Here is a 17,442-nt window from a genome sequence, read left to right on the forward strand (position 1 = left end):
TGTTGGCAGTATAAAAATATCTAAGCACCTTGTATTCCCAGGTGGTCTCCCATCCAAGTACTAACCAGGCCCAACACTGCTTAGCTTCCAATATCAGATGAGATTGGGCGTATCCAGTGTGGTGTGGCTGTAGATGAGCGTTGTGGTTTCTGTTAGAACTTTTCTACTTCTAACTACTGGTTCATAAATGAATACGTTTGAAAATGGAATGCATCAACAGAACGGTGTTGGCAGTATAAAAATATCTACAGCACCTTGTATTCCCAAGTGGTCTCCCATCCAAGTACTAACCAGGCCCAACACTGCTTAGCTTCCAATATCAGATGAGATTGGGCGTATCCAGTGTGGTGTGGCTGTAGATGAGCTTTGTGGTTTCTGTTAGAACTTTTCTACTTCTAACTACTGGTTCATAAATGAATACGTTTGAAAATGGAATGCATCAACAGAACGGTGTTGGTAGTATAAAAATATCTACAGCACCTTGTATTCCCAGGTGGTCTCCCATCCAAGTACTAACCAGGCCCAACACTGCTTAGCTTCCAAGATCAGATGAGATTGGGCGTATCCAGTGTGGTGTGGCTGTAGATGAGCTTTATGGTTTCAGTTAGAACTTTTCTACTTCTAACTACTGGTTCATAAATGAATACGTTTGAAAATGGAATGCATCAACAGAACGGTGTTGGTAGTATAAAAATATCTACAGCACCTTGTATTCCCAGGTGGTCTCCCATCCAAGTACTAACCAGGCCCAACACTGCTTAGCTTCCTAGATCAGATGAGATTGGGCGTATCCAGTGTGGTGTGGCTGTAGATGAGCTTTGTGGTTTCTGTTTGAACTTTTCTACTTCTAACTACTGGTTCATAAATGAATACATTTGAAATTTGAATGCATCAACAGAACGGTGTTGGCAGTATGAAAATATCTACAGCACCTTGTATTCCCAGGTGGTCTCCCATCCAAGTACTAACCAGGGCCAACACTGCTTAGCTTCCAAGATCAGATGAGATTGGGCGTATCCAGTGTGGTGTTGCTGTAGATGAACTTTCTGGTTTCTGTTAGAACTTTTCTACTTCTAACTACTGGTTCATAAATGAATACATTTGAAAATTGAATGCATCAACAGAACGGTGTTGGCAGTATAAAAATATCTACAGCACCTTGTATTCCTAGGTGGTCTCCCATCCAAGTACTAACCAGGCCCAACACTGTTTAGCTTCCAAGATCAGATGAGATTGGGCGTATCCAGTGTGGTGTTGCTGTAGATGAACTTTCTGGTTTCTGTTAGAACTTTTCTACTTCTAACTACTGGTTCATAAATGAAAACGTTTGAAAATGGAATGCATCAACAGACCGGTGTTGGCAGTATAAAAATATCTACAGCACCTTGTATTCCCATTTGGTCTCCCATCCAAGTACTAACCAGGCACAACACTGCTTAGCTTCCAAGATCAGATGAGATTGGGCGTATCCAGTGTGGTGTGGCTGTAGATGAGCTTTGTGGTTTCTGTTAGAACTTTTCTACTTCTAACTACTGGTTCATAAATGAAAACGTTTGAAAATGGAATGCATCAACAGAACGGTGTTGGCAGTATAAAAATATCTACAGCACCTTGTATTCCCAGGTGGTCTCCAATCCAAGTACTAACCAGGCCCAACACTGCTTAGCTTCCAAGATTAGATGAGATTGGGCGTATCCAGTGTGCTGTGGCTGTAGATGAGCTTTGTTGTTTCTGTTAGAACTTTTCTACTTCTAACTACTGGTTCATAAATGAATACGTTTGAAAATGGAATGCATCAACAGAACGGTGTTGGTAGTATAAAAATATCTACAGCACCTTGTATTCCCAGGTGGTCTCCCATCCAAGTACTAACCAGGCCCAACACTGCTTAGCTTCCAAGATCAGATGAGATTGGGCGTATCCAGTGTGGTGTGGCTGTAGATGAGCTTTGTGGTTTCTGTTAGAATTTTTCTACTTCTAACTACTGGTTCATAAATGAATACGTTTGAAAATGGAATGCATCAACAGAACGGTGTTTGCAGTATAAAAATATCTACAGCACCTTGTATTCCCAGGTGGTCTCCCATCCAAGTACTAACCATGCCCAACACTGCTTAGCTTCCAAGATCAGATGAGATTGGGCGTATCCAGTGTGGTGTGGCTGTAGATGAGCTTTGTGGTTTCTGTTAGAAATGTTCTACTTCTAACTACTGGTTCATAAATGAATACGTTTGAAAATGGAATGCATCAACAGAACGGTGTTGGCAGTATAAAAATATCTAAGCACCTTGTATTCCCAGGTGGTCTCCCATCCAAGTACTAACCAGGCCCAACACTGCTTAGCTTCCAAGATCAGATGAGATTGGGCGTATCCAGTGTGGTGTGGCTGTAGTTGAGCTTTGTCGTTTCTGTTAGAACTTTTCTACTTCTAACTACTGGTTCATAAATGAATACGTTTGAAAATGGAATGCATCAACAGAACGGTGTTGGCAGTATAAAAATATCTACAGCACCTTGTATTCCCAGGTGGTCTCCCATCCAAGTACTAACCAGGCCAAACACTGCTTAGCTTCCAAGATCAGATGAGATTGGGCGTATCAAGTGTGGTGTTGCTGTAGATGAGCTTTATGGTTTCTGTTAGAACTTTTCTACTTCTAACTACTGGTTCATAAATGAATACGTTTGAAAATGGAATGCATCAACAGAACGGTGTTGGCAGTATAAAAATATCTACAGCACCTTGTATTCCCAGGTGGTCTCCCATCCAAGTACTAACCAGGCCCAACACTGCTTAGCTTCCAAGATCAGATGAGATTGGGCGTATCCAGTGTGGTGTTGCTGTAGATGAACTTTCTGGTTTCTGTTAGAACTTTTCTACTTCTAACTACTGGTTCATAAATGAATACGTTTTAAAATGGAATGCATCAACAGAACGGTGTTGGCAGTATAAAAATATCTACAGCACCTTGTATTCCCAGGTGGTCTCCCATCCAAGTACTAACCAGGCCCAACACTGCTTAGCTTCCAAGATCAGATGAGATTGGGCGTATCCAGTGTGGTGTGGCTGTAGATGAGCTTTGTGGTTTTTGTTAGAACTTTTCTACTTCTAACTACTGGTTCATAAATGAATACGTTTGAAAATGGAATGCATCAACAGAACGGTGTTGGCAGTATAAAAATATCTACAGCACCTTGTATTCCCAGGTGGTCTCCCATCCAAGTACTAACCAGGCCCAACACTGCTTAGCTTCCAAGATCAGATGAGATTGGGCGTATCCAGTGTGGTGTGGCTGTAGATGAGCTTTGTGGTTTCTGTTAGAACTATTCTACTTCTAACTACTGGTTCATAAATGAATACGTTTGAAAATGGAATGCATCAACAGAACGGTGTTGGCGGTATAAAAATATCTACAGCACCTTGTATTCCCAGGTGGTCTCCCATCCAAGTACTAACCAGGCCCAACACTGCTTAGCTTCCAAGATCAGATGAGATTGGGCGTATCCAGTGTGGTGTGGCTGTAGATGAGCTTTGTGGTTTCTGTTAGAACTTTTCTACTTCTAACTACTGGTTCATAAATGAATACGTTTGAAAATGGAATGCATCAACAGAACGGTGTTTGCAGTAAAAAAATATCTACAGCACCTTGTATTCCCAGGTGGTCTCCCATCCAAGTACTAACCATGCCCAACACTGCTTAGCTTCCAAAATCATATGAGATTGGGCGTATCCAGTGTGGTGTGGCTGTAGATGAGCTTTGTGGTTTCTGTTAGAAATTTTCTACTTCTAACTACTGGTTCATAAATGAATACGATTGAAAATGGAATGCATCAACAGAACGGTGTTGGCAGTATAAAAATATCTAAGCACCTTGTATTCCCAGGTGGTCTCCCATCCAAGTACTAACCAGGCCCAACACTGCTTAGCTTCCAATATCAGATGAGATTGGGCGTATCCAGTGTGGTGTGGCTGTAGATTAGCTTTGTGGTTTCTGTTAGAACTTTTCTACTTCTAACTACTGGTTCATAAATGAATACGTTTGAAAATGGAATGCATCAACAGAACGGTGTTGGCAGTATAAAAATATCTACAGCACCTTGTATTCCCAAGTGGTCTCCCATCCAAGTACTAACCAGGCCCAACACTGCTTAGCTTCCAATATCAGATGAGATTGGGCGTATCCAGTGTGGTGTGGCTGTAGATGAGCTTTGTGGTTTCTGTTAGAACTTTTCTACTTGTAACTACTGGTTCATAAATGAATACGTTTGAAAATGGAATGCATCAACAGAACGGTGTTGGTAGTATAAAAACATCTACAGCACCTTGTATTCCCAGGTGGTCTCCCATCCAAGTACTAACCAGGCCCAACACTGCTTAGCTTCCAAGATCAGATGAGATTGGGCGTATCCAGTGTGGTGTGGCTGTAGATGAGCTTTATGGTTTCTGTTAGAACTTTTCTACTTCTAACTACTGGTTCATAAATGAATACGTTTGAAAATGGAATGCATCAACAGAACGGTGTTGGTAGTATAAAAATATCTACAGCACCTTGTATTCCCAGGTGGTCTCCCATCCAAGTACTAACCAGGCCCAACACTGCTTAGCTTCCTAGATCAGATGAGATTGGGCGTATCCAGTGTGGTGTGGCTGTAGATGAGCTTTGTGGTTTCTGTTTGAACTTTTCTACTTCTAACTACTGGTTCATAAATGAATACATTTGAAAATTGAATGCATCAACAGAACGGTGTTGGCAGTATGAAAATATCTACAGCACCTTGTATTCCCAGGTGGTCTCCCATCCAAGTACTAACCAGGCCCAACACTGCTTAGCTTCCAAGATCAGATGAGATTGGGCGTATCCAGTGTGGTGTTGCTGTAGATGAACTTTCTGGTTTCTGTTAGAACTTTTCTACTTCTAACTACTGGTTCATTAATGAATACATTTGAAAATTGAATGCATCAACAGAACGGTGTTGGCAGTATAAAAATATCTACAGCACCTTGTATTCCTAGGTGGTCTCCCATCCAAGTACTAACCAGGCCCAACACTGCTTAGCTTCCAAGATCAGATGAGATTGGGCGTATCCAGTGTGGTGTGGCTGTAGATGAGCTTTGTGGTTTCTGTTAGAACTTTTCTACTTCTAACTACTGGTTCATAAATGAAAACGTTTGAAAATGGAATGCATCAACAGACCGGTGTTGGCAGTATAAAAATATCTACAGCACCTTGTATTCCCATTTGGTCTCCCATCCAAGTACTAACCAGGCACAACACTGCTTAGCTTCCAAGATCAGATGAGATTGGGCGTATCCAGTGTGGTGTGGCTGTAGATGAGCTTTGTGGTTTCTGTTAGAACTTTTCTACTTCTAACTACTGGTTCATAAATGAAAACGTTTGAAAATGGAATGCATCAACAGAACGGTGTTGGCAGTATAAAAATATCTACAGCACCTTGTATTCCCAGGTGGTCTCCCATCCAAGTACTAACCAGGCCCAACACTGCTTAGCTTCCAAGATTAGATGAGATTGGGCGTATCCAGTGTGCTGTGGCTGTAGATGAGCTTTGTTGTTTCTGTTAGAACTTTTCTACTTCTAACTACTGGTTCATAAATGAATACGTTTGAAAATGGAATGCATCAACAGAACGGTGTTGGCAGTATAAAAATATCTACAGCACCTTGTATTCCCAGGTGGTCTCCCATCCAAGTACTAACCAGGCCCAACACTGCTTAGCTTCCAAGATCAGATGAGATTGGGCGTATCCAATGTGGTGTGGCTGTAAATGAGCTTTGTGGTTTCTGTTAGAACTTTTCTACTTCTAACTACTGGTTCATAAATGAATACGTTTGAAAATGGAATGCATCAACAGAACGGTGTTGGCAGTATAAAAATATCTACAGCACCTTGTATTCCCAGGTGGTCTCCCATCCAAGTACTAACCAGGTCCAACACTGCTTAGCTTCCAAGATCAGATGAGATTGGGCGTATCCAGTGTGGCTTGGCTCTAGATGAGCTTTATGGTTTCTGTTAGAACTTTTCTACTTCTAACTACTGGTTCATAAATTAAAACGTTTGAAAATGGAATGCATCAACAGACCGGTGTTGGCAGTATAAAAATATCTACAGCACCTTGTATTCCCAGGTGGTCTCCCATCCAAATACTAACTAGGCCCAACACTGCTTAGCTTCCAAGATTAGATGAGATTGGGCGTATCCAGTGTGCTGTGGCTGTAGATGAGCTTTGTTGTTTCTGTTAGAACTTTTCTACTTCTAACTACTGGTTCATAAATGAAGACGTTTGAAAATGGAATGCATCAACAGAACGGTGTTGGCAGTATAAAAATATCTACAGCACCTTGTATTCCCAGGTGGTCTCCCATCCAAGTATTAACCTGGCCCAACACTGCTTAGCTTCCAAGATCAGATGAGATTGGGCGTATCCAGTGTGGTGTGGCTGTAGATGAGCTTTGTGGTTTCTGTTAGAACTTTTCTACTTCTAACTACTGGTTCATAAATGAATATGTTTGAAAATGGAATGCATCAACAGAATGGTGTTGGCAGTATAAAAATATCTACAGCACCTTGTATTCCCAGGTGGTCTCCCATCCAAGTACTAACCAGGCCCAACACTGCTTAGCTTCCAAGATCAGATGAGATTGGGCGTATCCAGTGTGGCTTGGCTCTAGATGAGCTTTATGGTTTCTGTTAGAACTTTTCTACTTCTAATTACTGGTTCATAAATGAATACGTTTGAAAATGGAATGCATCAACAGAATGGTGTTGGCAGTATAAAAATATCTACAGCACCTTGTATTCCCAGGTGGTCTCCCATCCAAGTACTAACCAGGCCCAACACTTCTTAGCTTCCAAGATCAGATGAGATTGGGCGTATCTAGTGTGGTGTGGCTGTAGATGAGCTTTATGGTTTCTGTTAGAACTTTTCTACTTCTAACTACTGTTTCATAAATGAATACGTTTGAAAATGGAATGCATCAACAGAACGGTGTTGGTAGTATAAAAATATCTACAGCACCTTGTATTCCCAGGTGGTCTCCCATCCAAGTACTAACCAGGCCCAACACTGCTTAGCTTCCAAGATCAGATGAGATTGGGCGTATCCAGTGTGGTGTGGCTGTAGATGAGCTTTGTGGTTTCTGTTAGAATTTTTCTACTTCTAACTACTGGTTCATAAATGAATACGTTTGAAAATGGAATGCATCAACAGAACGGTGTTTGCAGTATAAAAATATCTACAGCACCTTGTATTCCCAGGTGGTCTCCCATCCAAGTACTAACCATGCCCAACACTGCTTAGCTTCCAAGATCAGATGAGATTGGGCGTATCCAGTGTGGTGTGGCTGTAGATGAGCTTTGTGGTTTCTGTTAGAAATTTTCTACTTCTAACTACTGGTTCATAAATGAATACGTTTGAAAATGGAATGCATCAACAGAACGGTGTTGGCAGTATAAAAATATCTAAGCACCTTGTATTCCCAGGTGGTCTCCCATCCAAGTACTAACCAGGCCCAACACTGCTTAGCTTCCAAGATCAGATGAGATTGGGCGTATCCAGTGTGGTGTGGCTGTAGATGAGCTTTGTCGTTTCTGTTAGAACTTTTCTACTTCTAACTACTGGTTCATAAATGAATACGTTTGAAAATGGAATGCATCAACAGAACGGTGTTGGCAGTATAAAAATATCTACAGCACCTTGTATTCCCAGGTGGTCTCCCATCCAAGTACTAACCAGGCCAAACACTGCTTAGCTTCCAAGATCAGATGAGATTGGGCGTATCAAGTGTGGTGTTGCTGTAGATGAGCTTTATGGTTTCTGTTAGAACTTTTCTACTTCTAACTACTGGTTCATAAATGAATACGTTTGAAAATGGAATGCATCAACAGAACGGTGTTGGCAGTATAAAAATATCTACAGCACCTTGTATTCCCAGGTGGTCTCCCATCCAAGTACTAACCAGGCCCAACACTGCTTAGCTTCCAAGATCAGATGAGATTGGGCGTATCCAGTGTGGTGTTGCTGTAGATGAGCTTTATGGTTTCTGTTAGAACTTTTCTACTTCTAACTACTGGTTCATAAATGAATACGTTTGAAAATGGAATGCATCAACAGAACGGTGTTGGCAGTATAAAAATATCTACAGCACCTTGTATTCCCAGGTGGTTTCCCATCCAAGTACTAACCAGGCCCAACACTGCTTAGTTTCCAAGATCAGATGAGATTGGGCGTATCCAGTGTGGTGTGGCTGTAGATGAGCTTTGTGGTTTCTGTTAGAACTATTCTACTTCTAACTACTGGTTCATAAATGAATACGTTTGAAAATGGAATGCATCAACAGAACGGTGTTGGCGGTATAAAAATATCTACAGCACATTGTATTCCCAGGTGGTCTCCCATCCAAGTACTAACCAGGCCCAACACTGCTTAGCTTCCAAGATCAGATGAGATTGGGCATATCCAGTGTGGTGTGGCTGTAGAAGAGCTTTATGGTTTCTGTTAGTACTTTTCTACTTCTAACTACTGGTTCATAAATGAATACATTTGAAAATGGAATGCATCAACAGAACGGTGTTGGTAGTATAAAAATATCTACAGCACCTTGTATTCCCAGGTGGTCTCCCATCCAAGTACTAACCAGGCCCAACACTGCTTAGCTTCCAAGATCAGATGAGATTGGGCGTATCTAGTGTGGTGTGGCTGTAGATGAGCTTTACGGTTTCTGTTAGAACTTTTCTACTTCTAACTACTGTTTCATAAATGAATACGTTTGAAAATGGAATGCATCAACAGAACGGTGTTGGTAGTATAAAAATATCTACAGCACCTTGTATTCCCAGGTGGTCTCCCATCCAAGTACTAACCAGGCCCAACACTGCTTAGCTTCCAAGATCAGATGAGATTGGGCGTATCCAGTGTGGTGTGGCTGTAGATGAGCTTTGTGGTTTCTGTTAGAACTTTTCTACTTCGAACTACTGGTTCATAAATGAAAACGTTTGAAAATGGAATGCATCAACAGAACGGTGTTTGCAGTATAAAAATATCTACAGCACTTTGTATTCCCAGGTGGTCTCCCATCCAAGTACTAACCAGGCCCAACACTGCTTAGCTTCCAAAATCATATGAGATTGGGCGTATCCAGTGTGGTGTGGCTGTAGATGAGCTTTGTGGTTTCTGTTAGAAATTTTCTACTTCTAACTACTGGTTCATAAATGAATACGATTGAAAATGGAATGCATCAACAGAACGGTGTTGGCAGTATAAAAATATCTAAGCACCTTGTATTCCCAGGTGGTCTCCCATCTAAGTACTAACCAGGCCTAACACTGCTTAGCTTCCAATATCAGATGAGATTGGGCGTATCCAGTGTGGTGTGACTGTAGATGAGCTTTGTGGTTTCTGTTAGAACTTTTCTACTTCTAACTACTGGTTCATAAATGAATACGTTTGAAAATGGAATGCATCAACAGAACGGTGTTGGCAGTATAAAAATATCTACAGCACCTTGTATTCCCAAGTGGTCTCCCATCCAAGTACTAACCAGGCCCAACACTGCTTAGCTTCCAATATCAGATGAGATTGGGCGTATCCAGTGTGGTGTGGCTGTAGATGAGCTTTGTGGTTTCTGTTAGAACTTTTCTACTTCTAACTACTGGTTCATAAATGAATACGTTTGAAAATGGAATGCATCAACAGAACGGTGTTGGTAGTATAAAAATATCTACAGCACCTTGTATTCCCAGGTGGTCTCCCATCCAAGTACTAACCAGGCCCAACACTGCTTAGCTTCCAAGATCAGATGAGATTGGGCGTATCCAGTGTGGTGTGGCTGTAGATGAGCTTTATGGTTTCTGTTAGAACTTTTCTACTTCTAACTACTGGTTCATAAATGAATACGTTTGAAAATGGAATGCATCAACAGAACGGTGTTGGTAGTATAAAAATATCTACAGCACCTTGTATTCCCAGGTGGTCTCCCATCCAAGTACTAACCAGGCCCAACACTGCTTAGCTTCCTAGATCAGATGAGATTGGGCGTATCCAGTGTGGTGTGGCTGTAGATGAGCTTTGTGGTTTCTGTTTGAACTTTTCTACTTCTAACTACTGGTTCATAAATGAATACATTTGAAAATTGAATGCATCAACAGAACGGTGTTGGCAGTATGAAAATATCTACAGCACCTTGTATTCCCAGGTGGTCTCCCATCCAAGTACTAACCAGGCCCAACACTGCTTAGCTTCCAAGATCAGATGAGATTGGGCGTATCCAGTGTGGTGTTGCTGTAGATGAACTTTCTGGTTTCTGTTAGAACTTTTCTACTTCTAACTACTGGTTCATAAATGAATACATTTGAAAATTGAATGCATCAACAGAACGGTGTTGGCTGTATAAAAATATCTACAGCACCTTGTATTCCTAGGTGGTCTCCCATCCAAGTACTAACCAGGCCCAACACTGCTTAGCTTCCAAGATCAGATGAGATTGGGCGTATCCAGTGTGGTGTGGCTGTAGATGAGCTTTGTGGTTTCTGTTAGAACTTTTCTACTTCTAACTACTGGTTCATAAATGAAAACGTTTGAAAATGGAATGCATCAACAGACCGGTGTTGGCAGTATAAAAATATCTACAGCACCTTGCATTCCCATTTGGTCTCCCACCCAAGTACTAACCAGGCACAACACTGCTTAGCTTCCAAGATCAGATGAGATTGGGCGTATCCAGTGTGGTGTGGCTGTAGATGAGCTTTGTGGTTTCTGTTAGAACTTTTCTACTTCTAACTACTGGTTCATAAATGAAAACGTTTGAAAATGGAATGCATCAACAGAACGGTGTTGGCAGTATAAAAATATCTACAGCACCTTGTATTCCCAGGTGGTCTCCCATCCAAGTACTAACCAGGCCCAACACTGCTTAGCTTCCAAGATTAGATGAGATTGGGCGTATCCAGTGTGCTGTGGCTGTAGATGAGCTTTGTTGTTTCTGTTAGAACTTTTCTACTTCTAACTACTGGTTCATAAATGAATACGTTTGAAAATGGAATGCATCAACAGAACGGTGTTGGCAGTATAAAAATATCTACAGCACCTTGTATTCCCAGGTGGTCTCCCATCCAAGTACTAACCAGGCCCAACACTGCTTAGCTTCCAAGATCAGATGAGATTGGGCGTATCCAATGTGGTGTGGCTGTAGATGAGCTTTGTGGTTTCTGTTAGAACTTTTCTACTTCTAACTACTGGTTCATAAATGAATACGTTTGAAAATGGAATGCATCAACAGAACGGTGTTGGCAGTATAAAAATATCTACAGCACCTTGTATTCCCAGGTGGTCTCCCATCCAAGTACTAACCAGGCCCAACACTGCTTAGCTTCCAAGATCAGATGAGATTGGGCGTATCCAGTGTGGCTTGGCTCTAGATGAGCTTTATGGTTTCTGTTAGAACTTTTCTACTTCTAACTACTGGTTCATAAATTAAAACGTTTGAAAATGGAATGCATCAACAGACCGGTGTTGGCAGTATAAAAATATCTACAGCACCTTGTATTCCCAGGTGGTCTCCCATCCAAGTACTAACCAGGCCCAACACTGCTTAGCTTCCAAGATTAGATGAGATTGGGCGTATCCAGTGTGCTGTGGCTGTAGATGAGCTTTGTTGTTTCTGTTAGAACTTTTCTACTTCTAACTACTGGTTCATAAATGAAGACGTTTGAAAATGGAATGCATCAACAGAACGGTGTTGGCAGTATAAAAATATCTACAGCATCTTGTATTCCCAGGTGGTCTCCCATCCAAGTACTAACCTGGCCCAACACTGCTTAGCTTCCAAGATCAGATGAGATTGGGCGTATCCAGTGTGGTGTGGCTGTAGATGAGCTTTGTGGTTTCTGGTAGAACTTTTCTACTTCTAACTACTGGTTCATAAATGAATATGTTTGAAAATGGAATGCATCAACAGAATGGTGTTGGCAGTATAAAAATATCTACAGCACCTTGTATTCCCAGGTGGTCTCCCATCCAAGTACTAACCAGGCCCAACACTGCTTAGCTTCCAAGATCAGATGAGATTGGGCGTATCCAGTGTGGCTTGGCTCTAGATGAGCTTTATGGTTTCTGTTAGAACTTTTCTACTTCTAATTACTGGTTCATAAATGAATACGTTTGAAAATGGAATGCATCAACAGAATGGTGTTGGCAGTATAAAAATATCTACAGCACCTTGTATTCCCATGTGGTCTCCCATCCAAGTACTAACCAGGCCCAACACTTCTTAGCTTCCAAGATCAGATGAGATTGGGCGTATCTAGTGTGGTGTGGCTGTAGATGAGCTTTATGGTTTCTGTTAGAACTTTTCTACTTCTAACTACTGTTTCATAAATGAATACGTTTGAAAATGGAATGCATCAACAGAACGGTGTTGGTAGTATAAAAATATCTACAGCACCTTGTATTCCTAGGTGGTCTCCCATCCAAGTACTAACCAGGCCCAACACTGCTTAGCTTCCAAGATCAGATGAGATTGGGCGTATCCAGTGTGGTGTGGCTGTAGATGAGCTTTGTGGTTTCTGTTAGAATTTTTCTACTTCTAACTACTGGTTCATAAATGAATACGTTTGAAAATGGAATGCATCAACAGAACGGTGTTTGCAGTATAAAAATATCTACAGCACCTTGTATTCCCAGGTGGTCTCCCATCCAAGTACTAACCATGCCCAACACTGCTTAGCTTCCAAGATCAGATGAGATTGGGCGTATCTAGTGTGGTGTGGCTGTAGATGAGCTTTGTGGTTTCTGTTAGAACTTTTCTACTTCTAACTACTGGTTCATAAATGAATACGTTTGAAAATGGAATGCATCAACAGAACGGTGTTGGCAGTATAAAAATATCTAAGCACCTTGTATTCCCAGGTGGTCTCCCATCCAAGTACTAACCAGGCCCAACACTGCTTAGCTTCCAAGATCAGATGAGATTGGGCGTATCCAGTGTGGTGTGGCTGTAGATGAGCTTTGTCGTTTCTGTTAGAACTTTTCTACTTCTAACTACTGGTTCATAAATGAATACGTTTGAAAATGGAATGCATCAACAGAACGGTGTTGGCAGTATAAAAATATCTACAGCACCTTGTATTCCCAGGTGGTCTCCCATCCAAGTACTAACCAGGCCAAACACTGCTTAGCTTCCAAGATCAGATGAGATTGGGCGTATCAAGTGTGGTGTTGCTGTAGATGAGCTTTATGGTTTCTGTTAGAACTTTTCTACTTCTAACTACTGGTTCATAAATGAATACGTTTGAAAATGGAATGCATCAACAGAACGGTGTTGGCAGTATAAAAATATCTACAGCACCTTGTATTCCCAGGTGGTCTCCCATCCAAGTACTAACCAGGCCCAACACTGCTTAGCTTCCAAGATCAGATGAGATTGGGCGTATCCAGTGTGGTGTTGCTGTAGATGAACTTTCTGGTTTCTGTTAGAACTTTTCTACTTCTAACTACTGGTTCATAAATGAATACGTTTTAAAATGGAATGCATCAACAGAACGGTGTTGGCAGTATAAAAATATCTACAGCAACTTGTATTCCCAGGTGGTCTCCCATCCAAGTACTAACCAGGCCCAACACTGCTTAGCTTCCAAGATCAGATGAGATTGGGCGTATCCAGTGTGGTGTGGCTGTAGATGAGCTTTGTGGTTTCTGTTAGAACTTTTCTACTTCTAACTACTGGTTCATAAATGAATACGTTTGAAAATGGAATGCATCAACAGAAAGGTGTTGGCAGTATAAAAATATCTACAGCACCTTGTATTCCCAGGTGGTCTCCCATCCAAGTACTAACCAGGCCCAACACTGCTTAGCTTCCAAGATCAGATGAGATTGGACGTATCCAGTGTGGTGTGGCTGTAGATGAGCTTTGTGGTTTCTGTTAGAACTTTTCTACTTCTAACTACTGGTTCATAAATGAATACGTTTGAAAATGGAATGCATCAACAGAACGGTGTTGGCAGTATAAAAATATCTACAGCACCTTGTATTCCCATGTGGTCTCCCATCCAAGTACTAACCAGGCCCAACACTTCTTAGCTTCCAAGATCAGATGAGATTGGGCGTATCTAGTGTGGTGTGGCTGTAGATGAGCTTTATGGTTTCTGTTAGAACTTTTCTACTTCTAACTACTGTTTCATAAATGAATACGTTTGAAAATGGAATGCATCAACAGAACGGTGTTGGTAGTATAAAAATATCTACAGCACCTTGTATTCCTAGGTGGTCTCCCATCCAAGTACTAACCTGGCCCAACACTGCTTAGCTTCCAAGATCAGATGAGATTGGGCGTATCCAGTGTGGTGTGGCTGTAGATGAGCTTTGTGGTTTCTGTTAGAATTTTTCTACTTCTAACTACTGGTTCATAAATGAATACGTTTGAAAATGGAATGCATCAACAGAACGGTGTTTGCAGTATAAAAATATCTACAGCACCTTGTATTCCCAGGTGGTCTCCCATCCAAGTACTAACCATGCCCAACACTGCTTAGCTTCCAAGATCAGATGAGATTGGGCGTATCTAGTGTGGTGTGGCTGTAGATGAGCTTTGTGGTTTCTGTTAGAAATTTTCTACTTCTAACTACTGGTTCATAAATGAATACGTTTGAAAATGGAATGCATCAACAGAACGGTGTTGGCAGTATAAAAATATCTAAGCACCTTGTATTCCCAGGTGGTCTCCCATCCAAGTACTAACCAGGCCCAACACTGCTTAGCTTCCAAGATCAGATGAGATTGGGCGTATCCAGTGTGGTGTGGCTGTAGATGAGCTTTGTCGTTTCTGTTAGAACTTTTCTACTTCTAACTACTGGTTCATAAATGAATACGTTTGAAAATGGAATGCATCAACAGAACGGTGTTGGCAGTATAAAAATATCTACAGCACCTTGTATTCCCAGGTGGTCTCCCATCCAAGTACTAACCAGGCCAAACACTGCTTAGCTTCCAAGATCAGATGAGATTGGGCGTATCAAGTGTGGTGTTGCTGTAGATGAGCTTTATGGTTTCTGTTAGAACTTTTCTACTTCTAACTACTGGTTCATAAATGAATACGTTTGAAAATGGAATGCATCAACAGAACGGTGTTGGCAGTATAAAAATATCTACAGCACCTTGTATTCCCAGGTGGTCTCCCATCCAAGTACTAACCAGGCCCAACACTGCTTAGCTTCCAAGATCAGATGAGATTGGGCGTATCCAGTGTGGTGTTGCTGTAGATGAACTTTCTGGTTTCTGTTAGAACTTTTCTACTTCTAACTACTGGTTCATAAATGAATACGTTTTAAAATGGAATGCATCAACAGAACGGTGTTGGCAGTATAAAAATATCTACAGCAACTTGTATTCCCAGGTGGTCTCCCATCCAAGTACTAACCAGGCCCAACACTGCTTAGCTTCCAAGATCAGATGAGATTGGATGTATCCAGTGTGGTGTGGCTGTAGATGAGCTTTGTGGTTTCTGTTAGAACTTTTCTACTTCTAACTACTGGTTCATAAATGAATACGTTTGAAAATGGAATGCATCAACAGAAAGGTGTTGGCAGTATAAAAATATCTACAGCACCTTGTATTCCCAGGTGGTCTCCCATCCAAGTACTAACCAGGCCCAACACTGCTTAGCTTCCAAGATCAGATGAGATTGGACGTATCCAGTGTGGTGTGGCTGTAGATGAGCTTTGTGGTTTCTGTTAGAACTTTTCTACTTCTAACTACTGGTTCATAAATGAATACGTTTGAAAATGGAATGCATCAACAGAACGGTGTTGGCAGTATAAAAATATCTACAGCACCTTGTATTCCCAGGTGGTCTCCCATCCAAGTACTAACCAGGCCCAACACTGCTTAGCTTCCAAGATCAGATGAGATTGGGCGTATCCAGTGTGGTGTGGCTGTAGATGAACTTTGTGGTTTCTGTTAGAACTTTTCTACTTCTAACTACTGGTTCATAAATGAATACGTTTGAAAATGGAATGCATCAACAGAACGGTGTTGGCAGTATAAAAATATCTTCAGCACCTTGTATTCCCAGGTGGTCTCCCATCCAAGTACTAACCAGGCCCAACACTGCTTAGCTTCCAAGATCAGATGAGATTGGGCGTATCCAGTGTGGTGTGGCTGTAGATGAGCTTTGTGGTTTCTGTTAGAACTTTTCTACTTCTAACTACTGGTTCATAAATGAAAACGTTTGAAAATTGAATGCATCAACAGAACGGTGTTGGCAGTATAAAAATATCTACAGCACCTTGTATTCCTAGGTGGTCTCCCATCCAAGTACTAACCAGGCCCAACACTGCTTAGCTTCCAAGATCAGATGAGATTGGGCGTATCCAGTGTGGTGTGGCTGTAGATGAGCTTTGTGGTTTCTGTTAGAACTTTTCTACTTCTAACTACTGGTTCATAAATGAAAACGTTTGAAAATGGAATGCATCAACAGACCGGTGTTGGCAGTATAAAAATATCTACAGCACCTTGTATTCCCAGGTGGTCTCCCATCCAAGTACTAACCAGGCCCAACACTGCTTAGCTTCCAAGATCAGATGAGATTGGGCGTATCCAGTGTGGTGTGGCTGTAGATGAGCTTTGTGGTTTCTGTTAGAACTTTTCTACTTCTAACTACTGGTTCATAAATGAAAACGTTTGAAAATGGAATGCATCAACAGAACGGTGTTGGCAGTATAAAAATATCTACAGCACCTTGTATTCCCAGGTGGTCTTCCATCCAAGTACTAACCAGGCCCAACACTGCTTAGCTTCCAAGATCAGATGAGATTGGGCGTATCCAATGTGATGTGGCTGTAGATGAGCTTTGTTGTTTCTGTTAGAACTTTTCTACTTCTAATTACTGGTTCATAAATGAATACATTTGAAAATGGAATGCATCAACAGAACGGTGTTGGCAGTATAAAAATATCTACAGCACCTTGTATTCCCAGGTGGTCTCCCATCCAAGTACTAACCAGGCCCAACACTGCTTAGCTTCCAAGATCAGATGAGATTGGGCGTATCCAGTGTGGTGTGGCTGTAGATGAGCTTTGTGGTTTCTGTTAGAACTTTTCTACTTCTAACTACTGGTTCATAAATGAATACGTTTGAAAATGGAATGCATCAACAGAACGGTGTTGGCAGTATAAAAATATCTACAGCACCTTGTATTCCCAGGTGGTCTCCCATCCAAGTACCAACCAGGCCCAACACTGCTTAGCTTCCAAGATCAGATGAGATTGGGCGTATCCAGTGTGGTGTGGCTGTAGATGAGCTTTGTGGTTTCTGTTAGAACTTTTCTACAACTAACTACTGGTTCATAAATGAATACGTTTGAAAATGGAATGCATCAACAGAACGGTGTTGGCAGTATAAAAATATCTACAGCACCTTGTATTCCCAGGTGGT

General features: G+C 41.5%; 58 non-coding genes and 20 pseudogenes across 58 annotated transcripts in view; all 78 read right to left on the reverse strand.

Annotated features, from left to right (window-relative positions):
• Positions 1 to 17: 17 nt before the first annotated feature.
• On the reverse strand, positions 18 to 135 carry LOC134892817 (5S ribosomal RNA; annotated as a pseudogene).
• A 107-nt stretch (positions 136 to 242) lies between these two features.
• LOC135066496 (5S ribosomal RNA) lies at positions 243 to 361 on the reverse strand. Its single transcript, XR_010252743.1, has one exon. It is a non-coding gene; the product is annotated as a 5S ribosomal RNA (ribosomal RNA).
• A 107-nt stretch (positions 362 to 468) lies between these two features.
• Positions 469 to 587, reverse strand: LOC134888324 (5S ribosomal RNA). The gene has a single exon (XR_010171129.1). It is a non-coding gene; the product is annotated as a 5S ribosomal RNA (ribosomal RNA).
• A 107-nt stretch (positions 588 to 694) lies between these two features.
• On the reverse strand, positions 695 to 813 carry LOC135065440 (5S ribosomal RNA). The gene has a single exon (XR_010251724.1). It is a non-coding gene; the product is annotated as a 5S ribosomal RNA (ribosomal RNA).
• A 107-nt stretch (positions 814 to 920) lies between these two features.
• On the reverse strand, positions 921 to 1,039 carry LOC135068761 (5S ribosomal RNA). Its single transcript, XR_010254953.1, has one exon. It is a non-coding gene; the product is annotated as a 5S ribosomal RNA (ribosomal RNA).
• A 107-nt stretch (positions 1,040 to 1,146) lies between these two features.
• Positions 1,147 to 1,265, reverse strand: LOC135069019 (5S ribosomal RNA). Its single transcript, XR_010255209.1, has one exon. It is a non-coding gene; the product is annotated as a 5S ribosomal RNA (ribosomal RNA).
• A 107-nt stretch (positions 1,266 to 1,372) lies between these two features.
• Positions 1,373 to 1,491, reverse strand: LOC134886190 (5S ribosomal RNA). The gene has a single exon (XR_010170281.1). It is a non-coding gene; the product is annotated as a 5S ribosomal RNA (ribosomal RNA).
• A 107-nt stretch (positions 1,492 to 1,598) lies between these two features.
• On the reverse strand, positions 1,599 to 1,717 carry LOC134894212 (5S ribosomal RNA; annotated as a pseudogene).
• Positions 1,718 to 1,824: 107 nt separating this feature from the next.
• LOC134888336 (5S ribosomal RNA) lies at positions 1,825 to 1,943 on the reverse strand. The gene has a single exon (XR_010171131.1). It is a non-coding gene; the product is annotated as a 5S ribosomal RNA (ribosomal RNA).
• A 107-nt stretch (positions 1,944 to 2,050) lies between these two features.
• Positions 2,051 to 2,169, reverse strand: LOC135065192 (5S ribosomal RNA). Its single transcript, XR_010251479.1, has one exon. It is a non-coding gene; the product is annotated as a 5S ribosomal RNA (ribosomal RNA).
• A 107-nt stretch (positions 2,170 to 2,276) lies between these two features.
• LOC134891265 (5S ribosomal RNA) lies at positions 2,277 to 2,394 on the reverse strand (annotated as a pseudogene).
• Positions 2,395 to 2,501: 107 nt separating this feature from the next.
• On the reverse strand, positions 2,502 to 2,620 carry LOC134887937 (5S ribosomal RNA; annotated as a pseudogene).
• A 107-nt stretch (positions 2,621 to 2,727) lies between these two features.
• On the reverse strand, positions 2,728 to 2,846 carry LOC135059858 (5S ribosomal RNA). The gene has a single exon (XR_010246256.1). It is a non-coding gene; the product is annotated as a 5S ribosomal RNA (ribosomal RNA).
• Positions 2,847 to 2,953: 107 nt separating this feature from the next.
• Positions 2,954 to 3,072, reverse strand: LOC134888348 (5S ribosomal RNA). The gene has a single exon (XR_010171132.1). It is a non-coding gene; the product is annotated as a 5S ribosomal RNA (ribosomal RNA).
• A 107-nt stretch (positions 3,073 to 3,179) lies between these two features.
• On the reverse strand, positions 3,180 to 3,298 carry LOC134888359 (5S ribosomal RNA). Its single transcript, XR_010171133.1, has one exon. It is a non-coding gene; the product is annotated as a 5S ribosomal RNA (ribosomal RNA).
• Positions 3,299 to 3,405: 107 nt separating this feature from the next.
• On the reverse strand, positions 3,406 to 3,524 carry LOC134888370 (5S ribosomal RNA). The gene has a single exon (XR_010171134.1). It is a non-coding gene; the product is annotated as a 5S ribosomal RNA (ribosomal RNA).
• Positions 3,525 to 3,631: 107 nt separating this feature from the next.
• Positions 3,632 to 3,750, reverse strand: LOC134888415 (5S ribosomal RNA; annotated as a pseudogene).
• A 107-nt stretch (positions 3,751 to 3,857) lies between these two features.
• LOC134892818 (5S ribosomal RNA) lies at positions 3,858 to 3,975 on the reverse strand (annotated as a pseudogene).
• Positions 3,976 to 4,082: 107 nt separating this feature from the next.
• LOC135066497 (5S ribosomal RNA) lies at positions 4,083 to 4,201 on the reverse strand. The gene has a single exon (XR_010252744.1). It is a non-coding gene; the product is annotated as a 5S ribosomal RNA (ribosomal RNA).
• Positions 4,202 to 4,309: 108 nt separating this feature from the next.
• LOC134885648 (5S ribosomal RNA) lies at positions 4,310 to 4,427 on the reverse strand. The gene has a single exon (XR_010169758.1). It is a non-coding gene; the product is annotated as a 5S ribosomal RNA (ribosomal RNA).
• A 107-nt stretch (positions 4,428 to 4,534) lies between these two features.
• On the reverse strand, positions 4,535 to 4,653 carry LOC135065441 (5S ribosomal RNA). The gene has a single exon (XR_010251725.1). It is a non-coding gene; the product is annotated as a 5S ribosomal RNA (ribosomal RNA).
• A 107-nt stretch (positions 4,654 to 4,760) lies between these two features.
• LOC135059859 (5S ribosomal RNA) lies at positions 4,761 to 4,879 on the reverse strand. The gene has a single exon (XR_010246257.1). It is a non-coding gene; the product is annotated as a 5S ribosomal RNA (ribosomal RNA).
• A 107-nt stretch (positions 4,880 to 4,986) lies between these two features.
• Positions 4,987 to 5,105, reverse strand: LOC135060421 (5S ribosomal RNA). The gene has a single exon (XR_010246815.1). It is a non-coding gene; the product is annotated as a 5S ribosomal RNA (ribosomal RNA).
• A 107-nt stretch (positions 5,106 to 5,212) lies between these two features.
• Positions 5,213 to 5,331, reverse strand: LOC134886192 (5S ribosomal RNA). The gene has a single exon (XR_010170283.1). It is a non-coding gene; the product is annotated as a 5S ribosomal RNA (ribosomal RNA).
• A 107-nt stretch (positions 5,332 to 5,438) lies between these two features.
• On the reverse strand, positions 5,439 to 5,557 carry LOC134888759 (5S ribosomal RNA; annotated as a pseudogene).
• Positions 5,558 to 5,664: 107 nt separating this feature from the next.
• Positions 5,665 to 5,783, reverse strand: LOC135062363 (5S ribosomal RNA). The gene has a single exon (XR_010248714.1). It is a non-coding gene; the product is annotated as a 5S ribosomal RNA (ribosomal RNA).
• Positions 5,784 to 5,890: 107 nt separating this feature from the next.
• LOC134885707 (5S ribosomal RNA) lies at positions 5,891 to 6,009 on the reverse strand. The gene has a single exon (XR_010169816.1). It is a non-coding gene; the product is annotated as a 5S ribosomal RNA (ribosomal RNA).
• A 107-nt stretch (positions 6,010 to 6,116) lies between these two features.
• On the reverse strand, positions 6,117 to 6,235 carry LOC134892381 (5S ribosomal RNA; annotated as a pseudogene).
• A 107-nt stretch (positions 6,236 to 6,342) lies between these two features.
• On the reverse strand, positions 6,343 to 6,461 carry LOC135062576 (5S ribosomal RNA). Its single transcript, XR_010248923.1, has one exon. It is a non-coding gene; the product is annotated as a 5S ribosomal RNA (ribosomal RNA).
• Positions 6,462 to 6,568: 107 nt separating this feature from the next.
• Positions 6,569 to 6,687, reverse strand: LOC135068455 (5S ribosomal RNA). Its single transcript, XR_010254656.1, has one exon. It is a non-coding gene; the product is annotated as a 5S ribosomal RNA (ribosomal RNA).
• A 107-nt stretch (positions 6,688 to 6,794) lies between these two features.
• On the reverse strand, positions 6,795 to 6,913 carry LOC135064897 (5S ribosomal RNA). The gene has a single exon (XR_010251194.1). It is a non-coding gene; the product is annotated as a 5S ribosomal RNA (ribosomal RNA).
• Positions 6,914 to 7,020: 107 nt separating this feature from the next.
• Positions 7,021 to 7,139, reverse strand: LOC134888381 (5S ribosomal RNA). The gene has a single exon (XR_010171135.1). It is a non-coding gene; the product is annotated as a 5S ribosomal RNA (ribosomal RNA).
• Positions 7,140 to 7,246: 107 nt separating this feature from the next.
• Positions 7,247 to 7,365, reverse strand: LOC135065194 (5S ribosomal RNA). The gene has a single exon (XR_010251480.1). It is a non-coding gene; the product is annotated as a 5S ribosomal RNA (ribosomal RNA).
• Positions 7,366 to 7,472: 107 nt separating this feature from the next.
• On the reverse strand, positions 7,473 to 7,590 carry LOC134888180 (5S ribosomal RNA; annotated as a pseudogene).
• Positions 7,591 to 7,697: 107 nt separating this feature from the next.
• LOC134887938 (5S ribosomal RNA) lies at positions 7,698 to 7,816 on the reverse strand (annotated as a pseudogene).
• A 107-nt stretch (positions 7,817 to 7,923) lies between these two features.
• On the reverse strand, positions 7,924 to 8,042 carry LOC135059860 (5S ribosomal RNA). Its single transcript, XR_010246258.1, has one exon. It is a non-coding gene; the product is annotated as a 5S ribosomal RNA (ribosomal RNA).
• Positions 8,043 to 8,149: 107 nt separating this feature from the next.
• Positions 8,150 to 8,268, reverse strand: LOC135069064 (5S ribosomal RNA). The gene has a single exon (XR_010255255.1). It is a non-coding gene; the product is annotated as a 5S ribosomal RNA (ribosomal RNA).
• Positions 8,269 to 8,375: 107 nt separating this feature from the next.
• LOC134887195 (5S ribosomal RNA) lies at positions 8,376 to 8,494 on the reverse strand (annotated as a pseudogene).
• A 107-nt stretch (positions 8,495 to 8,601) lies between these two features.
• LOC135063068 (5S ribosomal RNA) lies at positions 8,602 to 8,720 on the reverse strand. The gene has a single exon (XR_010249408.1). It is a non-coding gene; the product is annotated as a 5S ribosomal RNA (ribosomal RNA).
• Positions 8,721 to 8,827: 107 nt separating this feature from the next.
• LOC134888394 (5S ribosomal RNA) lies at positions 8,828 to 8,946 on the reverse strand. Its single transcript, XR_010171137.1, has one exon. It is a non-coding gene; the product is annotated as a 5S ribosomal RNA (ribosomal RNA).
• A 107-nt stretch (positions 8,947 to 9,053) lies between these two features.
• Positions 9,054 to 9,172, reverse strand: LOC134888320 (5S ribosomal RNA; annotated as a pseudogene).
• A 107-nt stretch (positions 9,173 to 9,279) lies between these two features.
• Positions 9,280 to 9,397, reverse strand: LOC134896029 (5S ribosomal RNA; annotated as a pseudogene).
• A 107-nt stretch (positions 9,398 to 9,504) lies between these two features.
• On the reverse strand, positions 9,505 to 9,623 carry LOC135066498 (5S ribosomal RNA). The gene has a single exon (XR_010252745.1). It is a non-coding gene; the product is annotated as a 5S ribosomal RNA (ribosomal RNA).
• Positions 9,624 to 9,730: 107 nt separating this feature from the next.
• LOC134888406 (5S ribosomal RNA) lies at positions 9,731 to 9,849 on the reverse strand. Its single transcript, XR_010171138.1, has one exon. It is a non-coding gene; the product is annotated as a 5S ribosomal RNA (ribosomal RNA).
• Positions 9,850 to 9,956: 107 nt separating this feature from the next.
• LOC135065442 (5S ribosomal RNA) lies at positions 9,957 to 10,075 on the reverse strand. Its single transcript, XR_010251726.1, has one exon. It is a non-coding gene; the product is annotated as a 5S ribosomal RNA (ribosomal RNA).
• A 107-nt stretch (positions 10,076 to 10,182) lies between these two features.
• Positions 10,183 to 10,301, reverse strand: LOC135059861 (5S ribosomal RNA). Its single transcript, XR_010246259.1, has one exon. It is a non-coding gene; the product is annotated as a 5S ribosomal RNA (ribosomal RNA).
• A 107-nt stretch (positions 10,302 to 10,408) lies between these two features.
• LOC135060422 (5S ribosomal RNA) lies at positions 10,409 to 10,527 on the reverse strand. The gene has a single exon (XR_010246816.1). It is a non-coding gene; the product is annotated as a 5S ribosomal RNA (ribosomal RNA).
• Positions 10,528 to 10,634: 107 nt separating this feature from the next.
• On the reverse strand, positions 10,635 to 10,753 carry LOC134889382 (5S ribosomal RNA; annotated as a pseudogene).
• A 107-nt stretch (positions 10,754 to 10,860) lies between these two features.
• On the reverse strand, positions 10,861 to 10,979 carry LOC134888760 (5S ribosomal RNA; annotated as a pseudogene).
• A 107-nt stretch (positions 10,980 to 11,086) lies between these two features.
• On the reverse strand, positions 11,087 to 11,205 carry LOC134902253 (5S ribosomal RNA). The gene has a single exon (XR_010175721.1). It is a non-coding gene; the product is annotated as a 5S ribosomal RNA (ribosomal RNA).
• A 107-nt stretch (positions 11,206 to 11,312) lies between these two features.
• Positions 11,313 to 11,431, reverse strand: LOC135068456 (5S ribosomal RNA). Its single transcript, XR_010254657.1, has one exon. It is a non-coding gene; the product is annotated as a 5S ribosomal RNA (ribosomal RNA).
• Positions 11,432 to 11,538: 107 nt separating this feature from the next.
• LOC134888761 (5S ribosomal RNA) lies at positions 11,539 to 11,657 on the reverse strand (annotated as a pseudogene).
• A 107-nt stretch (positions 11,658 to 11,764) lies between these two features.
• Positions 11,765 to 11,883, reverse strand: LOC135063955 (5S ribosomal RNA). Its single transcript, XR_010250274.1, has one exon. It is a non-coding gene; the product is annotated as a 5S ribosomal RNA (ribosomal RNA).
• A 107-nt stretch (positions 11,884 to 11,990) lies between these two features.
• Positions 11,991 to 12,109, reverse strand: LOC135068457 (5S ribosomal RNA). The gene has a single exon (XR_010254658.1). It is a non-coding gene; the product is annotated as a 5S ribosomal RNA (ribosomal RNA).
• Positions 12,110 to 12,216: 107 nt separating this feature from the next.
• LOC135066463 (5S ribosomal RNA) lies at positions 12,217 to 12,335 on the reverse strand. The gene has a single exon (XR_010252710.1). It is a non-coding gene; the product is annotated as a 5S ribosomal RNA (ribosomal RNA).
• A 107-nt stretch (positions 12,336 to 12,442) lies between these two features.
• On the reverse strand, positions 12,443 to 12,561 carry LOC135060423 (5S ribosomal RNA). Its single transcript, XR_010246817.1, has one exon. It is a non-coding gene; the product is annotated as a 5S ribosomal RNA (ribosomal RNA).
• A 107-nt stretch (positions 12,562 to 12,668) lies between these two features.
• On the reverse strand, positions 12,669 to 12,787 carry LOC134885463 (5S ribosomal RNA). The gene has a single exon (XR_010169576.1). It is a non-coding gene; the product is annotated as a 5S ribosomal RNA (ribosomal RNA).
• A 107-nt stretch (positions 12,788 to 12,894) lies between these two features.
• LOC134888182 (5S ribosomal RNA) lies at positions 12,895 to 13,012 on the reverse strand (annotated as a pseudogene).
• A 107-nt stretch (positions 13,013 to 13,119) lies between these two features.
• Positions 13,120 to 13,238, reverse strand: LOC134887939 (5S ribosomal RNA; annotated as a pseudogene).
• A 107-nt stretch (positions 13,239 to 13,345) lies between these two features.
• LOC135059864 (5S ribosomal RNA) lies at positions 13,346 to 13,464 on the reverse strand. The gene has a single exon (XR_010246261.1). It is a non-coding gene; the product is annotated as a 5S ribosomal RNA (ribosomal RNA).
• A 107-nt stretch (positions 13,465 to 13,571) lies between these two features.
• On the reverse strand, positions 13,572 to 13,690 carry LOC135062381 (5S ribosomal RNA). Its single transcript, XR_010248733.1, has one exon. It is a non-coding gene; the product is annotated as a 5S ribosomal RNA (ribosomal RNA).
• A 107-nt stretch (positions 13,691 to 13,797) lies between these two features.
• On the reverse strand, positions 13,798 to 13,916 carry LOC135062298 (5S ribosomal RNA). The gene has a single exon (XR_010248651.1). It is a non-coding gene; the product is annotated as a 5S ribosomal RNA (ribosomal RNA).
• Positions 13,917 to 14,023: 107 nt separating this feature from the next.
• LOC135066464 (5S ribosomal RNA) lies at positions 14,024 to 14,142 on the reverse strand. The gene has a single exon (XR_010252711.1). It is a non-coding gene; the product is annotated as a 5S ribosomal RNA (ribosomal RNA).
• A 107-nt stretch (positions 14,143 to 14,249) lies between these two features.
• LOC135058721 (5S ribosomal RNA) lies at positions 14,250 to 14,368 on the reverse strand. The gene has a single exon (XR_010245145.1). It is a non-coding gene; the product is annotated as a 5S ribosomal RNA (ribosomal RNA).
• A 107-nt stretch (positions 14,369 to 14,475) lies between these two features.
• On the reverse strand, positions 14,476 to 14,594 carry LOC134885464 (5S ribosomal RNA). The gene has a single exon (XR_010169577.1). It is a non-coding gene; the product is annotated as a 5S ribosomal RNA (ribosomal RNA).
• Positions 14,595 to 14,701: 107 nt separating this feature from the next.
• On the reverse strand, positions 14,702 to 14,819 carry LOC134888183 (5S ribosomal RNA; annotated as a pseudogene).
• Positions 14,820 to 14,926: 107 nt separating this feature from the next.
• On the reverse strand, positions 14,927 to 15,045 carry LOC134887940 (5S ribosomal RNA; annotated as a pseudogene).
• Positions 15,046 to 15,152: 107 nt separating this feature from the next.
• On the reverse strand, positions 15,153 to 15,271 carry LOC135059865 (5S ribosomal RNA). Its single transcript, XR_010246262.1, has one exon. It is a non-coding gene; the product is annotated as a 5S ribosomal RNA (ribosomal RNA).
• Positions 15,272 to 15,378: 107 nt separating this feature from the next.
• LOC135066121 (5S ribosomal RNA) lies at positions 15,379 to 15,497 on the reverse strand. The gene has a single exon (XR_010252378.1). It is a non-coding gene; the product is annotated as a 5S ribosomal RNA (ribosomal RNA).
• A 107-nt stretch (positions 15,498 to 15,604) lies between these two features.
• Positions 15,605 to 15,723, reverse strand: LOC135062300 (5S ribosomal RNA). Its single transcript, XR_010248653.1, has one exon. It is a non-coding gene; the product is annotated as a 5S ribosomal RNA (ribosomal RNA).
• A 107-nt stretch (positions 15,724 to 15,830) lies between these two features.
• On the reverse strand, positions 15,831 to 15,949 carry LOC134888418 (5S ribosomal RNA). The gene has a single exon (XR_010171139.1). It is a non-coding gene; the product is annotated as a 5S ribosomal RNA (ribosomal RNA).
• Positions 15,950 to 16,056: 107 nt separating this feature from the next.
• Positions 16,057 to 16,175, reverse strand: LOC135065091 (5S ribosomal RNA). Its single transcript, XR_010251381.1, has one exon. It is a non-coding gene; the product is annotated as a 5S ribosomal RNA (ribosomal RNA).
• Positions 16,176 to 16,282: 107 nt separating this feature from the next.
• On the reverse strand, positions 16,283 to 16,401 carry LOC135060424 (5S ribosomal RNA). The gene has a single exon (XR_010246818.1). It is a non-coding gene; the product is annotated as a 5S ribosomal RNA (ribosomal RNA).
• A 107-nt stretch (positions 16,402 to 16,508) lies between these two features.
• Positions 16,509 to 16,627, reverse strand: LOC134888429 (5S ribosomal RNA). The gene has a single exon (XR_010171142.1). It is a non-coding gene; the product is annotated as a 5S ribosomal RNA (ribosomal RNA).
• A 107-nt stretch (positions 16,628 to 16,734) lies between these two features.
• Positions 16,735 to 16,853, reverse strand: LOC134884252 (5S ribosomal RNA). Its single transcript, XR_010168404.1, has one exon. It is a non-coding gene; the product is annotated as a 5S ribosomal RNA (ribosomal RNA).
• A 107-nt stretch (positions 16,854 to 16,960) lies between these two features.
• LOC134888441 (5S ribosomal RNA) lies at positions 16,961 to 17,079 on the reverse strand. The gene has a single exon (XR_010171144.1). It is a non-coding gene; the product is annotated as a 5S ribosomal RNA (ribosomal RNA).
• Positions 17,080 to 17,186: 107 nt separating this feature from the next.
• Positions 17,187 to 17,305, reverse strand: LOC135061082 (5S ribosomal RNA). The gene has a single exon (XR_010247474.1). It is a non-coding gene; the product is annotated as a 5S ribosomal RNA (ribosomal RNA).
• A 107-nt stretch (positions 17,306 to 17,412) lies between these two features.
• LOC134888453 (5S ribosomal RNA) overlaps positions 17,413 to 17,442 on the reverse strand; it is a 119-nt gene continuing 89 nt past the window's right edge. Inside the window, exon 1 of the ribosomal RNA XR_010171145.1 lies at positions 17,413 to 17,442. This exon is cut by the window's right edge and continues 89 nt beyond it. This is a non-coding gene — a ribosomal RNA (5S ribosomal RNA).

The sequence above is a fragment of the Pseudophryne corroboree genome, chromosome 3 (genome assembly GCF_028390025.1).
Source record: "Pseudophryne corroboree isolate aPseCor3 chromosome 3, aPseCor3.hap2, whole genome shotgun sequence".
Lineage (NCBI taxonomy): Eukaryota > Metazoa > Chordata > Amphibia > Anura > Myobatrachidae > Pseudophryne > Pseudophryne corroboree.